Source organism: Panthera leo, chromosome B3, assembly GCF_018350215.1.
Source record: "Panthera leo isolate Ple1 chromosome B3, P.leo_Ple1_pat1.1, whole genome shotgun sequence".
NCBI classification, from domain to species: domain Eukaryota; kingdom Metazoa; phylum Chordata; class Mammalia; order Carnivora; family Felidae; genus Panthera; species Panthera leo.
Genome location: NC_056684.1, coordinates 33,489,364 through 33,492,469, shown reverse-complemented (window position 1 = coordinate 33,492,469; position 3,106 = coordinate 33,489,364).

The window sequence follows — 3,106 nt, the reverse complement described above, 5'->3', positions numbered from 1 at the left end:
TGGCTAATCTGGTCTGTGTGAAAACCCTGTCCCCAAAAGGATTCTGCTGATAAAAGGTACCCACTTTGTTCCTGTAAAAACAATACAAGAAAGCAGGGCTGGTGTACCTCCAACCAGGTCTCCAAGGGGGCATGATAAAAGGACTAAAAGATGCCATTTAAGGACCAATTTTACTCAGACCACTTCTCAGCCTGCCTTTCCCAAGTTTCTGTATCCACCTGAATGGAAACGTTCTAAAAGAAATGCCTCAGACTGCTCCATTGGCCTCTCAGCCTAGGACCAGGTAAAAGAATTAAATAATGATCAACAAAATCTTCATCCAGAACAGCTGCTGTCTACTACTGCCCCAGCATCTGGGCTGCATCATTACCTCTGAACACGAAACCACCAAGGGGCAGTCTGGTCCAACAACGAGCCATTTCCTCCTAGGGAAAACTGGTTACATGTGCAAAGACCCTCTTCCAGAGCCACATGCCCACCTCCTGGCCCTCAGGGGCTTTCCTCTCCTGGTCTCAGCTGGGCCATCAATTCTTTGAGAAGATGCTGTTGGGCTGCAAGTGGGTAGGAGGCAGCAGGTGGAAACTGCTGGCATACTGGAGAGTTGGCCAGGGCCTCTGGGGACCAAGTCCTTTAAATTCAACACCTACCACCATGTCAAGACCACAATATATGTTCAATAATATTTAAATAATGGTTGAACAAAATTAAATTAACAAGAAACCCATGATACTCTATGTAGAAAGCCCTAAGACTGCACCAAAAAATTGTTAAAACTAATACATGAATTCAGCAAAGTCACAGGATATAAAATCAGCATAGCATACAGAAATCTGTTGTATTTCTTTTGTACACCAATAATGAAGCAGAAAAAGAAATCAAGGAATCAATCCCATTTACAATTGCACCAAAAACAGTAAGATACCTAGGAATAAACCTAATCAAAGAAGTAAAAGATCTGTACTCTGAAAACAATAGAATACTTGTGAAAGAAATTGAAGACCACACAAAAAATTGGGAAAAAATCCCATGTTCATGGATTGGAAGAACAAACATTGTTAAACTGTCTATAGTACCCAAAGCAATCTACACATTTAATGCAATCCCTATCAAAATACCACAGGCATTTTTCACAGAGCTAGAACAAACAACCCTCAAATTTGTATGGAACCACAAAAGACTCCAAATAGCCAAAGCAATCCTGAAAAACAATAGCAAAGCTGGAGACATCGCAATTCCAGACTTCAAGCTATATTACAAAGCTGTAGTCATCAAGACAGTATGGTACTGGCACAAAAACAGACACATGGATCAATGAAAGAGAATAGAAAGCCCAGAAATAGACCCACAACTGTATGGTAGTGTAATCTTCGACAAAGTAGGAAAGAATATCCACTGGAAAAAAAGACAAGTCTCTTCAACAAATTGTGTTGGGAAAACTGCACAGTGACATGCTGAAGAATGAAACTGGACCACTTTCTTACACCACACACAAAAATTAATTCAAAATGGATGAAAGACCCCAATGTGAGAGGTCAAAATCTTGAAGGAGAATGGAGAACACAGGTAGCAACCTCTTTGACCTCGGCCAGAGCAATTTCTTATTAGATGCATCTCAGGAGGCAAGGGAAACAAAAGCAAACAGGAACACTGGGACCTCATCAAGATAAAAAGCTTCTGCACAGTGAAAGAAACAGTCAACAAAACTAAGAGTCAGCCTACAGAATGGGAGAAGCTATTTGCAAATGACATAGCTGATAAAGGGTTTGTATCCAAAATTTGTAAAGAACTTATCAAACTCAACACCCAGAAAACAAATAATCCAATTCAGAAATGGACAGAAAACATGAATAGATTTCTTTCCAAAGAAGACACCCAGATGGCTAACAGACACATGAGAAGATTCTCAGTATCACTCATTATGAGGGAAATAAAATCAAAACCATGATGAGATACCACCTCACACCTGTCAGAATGGCTAAAATTAGCAACACGGGAAACAACAAATGTTGGTGTGGATGCATAGAAAGGGGAACCCTCTTACCCAGTTGGTCAGAATGCAAACTGATGCAGCCACTGTGGAAAACAGTATGGAGGTTCCTCAAAAAGTTAAAAATAGAACTATCGTACAACCCAGCAATTACACTACTAGGTATTTACCCAAAGGATAAAAAATACAGATCCGAAGGGCTACATCCACCCCAATGTTTGTAGCAGCATTATCAACAATAGTCAAACTACGGAAAGAGCCCAAATGTCCACTGACTGATGAATGGATAAAGAAGTGGTATATATACACAATGGAACACTACTCAGCCATCAAAAAGAATGAAATCTTGCCATTTGCAACAGTGTGCATGGAGCTAGAGTGTATTATGCTAAGCGAAATAAGTCAGTCAGAAAAAGACAAATATACGATTTCACTCATATATGGAATTTAAGAAACAAAACAGATGAATATGGGAAGGGGGAAAAAAGAGAGAGAGAACCAAACCATAATGGGTTGATGGAGGAAGGTAGGTGGGAGATGGGCTAAATGAGTGATGGGTACTAAGGAAGGCACTTGTGATGAGCACTGGGTGTTATATGTAAGTGATGATTCATTAAATTCTACTCCCAAAACCAATGTTACACTATATGTTAACTAACTAGAATTTATATAAAAAAATTGAAAAAGAAACAAAACAAAACAAAGTAAGAAACAAGAAATCCATAGCAGAAGAAAAGCTCTAGGGGTGGGAAGTGTGTGAGTACGCATGGGGGAGAGACCTTCCCTCTCCCAGAACTTCCTCGGGCTGCTAATATGCCTTCTTCCATACATGGAACCCTTGGAGGTCCAAGTGGCCTCGCACTTGGAGGGAAGTGAGCAGACTGAGGATGGGGGTATGTGTTTAGACTACGTGTCAGGGGTGGGAGAGGTGTCACACAAGCCATAGGCTGCACAGGGTTTCATTCCCAGCCCTCAACTTGTAAGATTCCTCCAGGGGCAGACACTGAGCCCAACCTGGCTGGGCCCTGATAAGCCCGAACACTCTCAGGAGCAGAAGGCCAGTGAAGGCAACTCACTACCCCAGAGCCATTCACATTTTTCTTACACAGGTAGTCCATG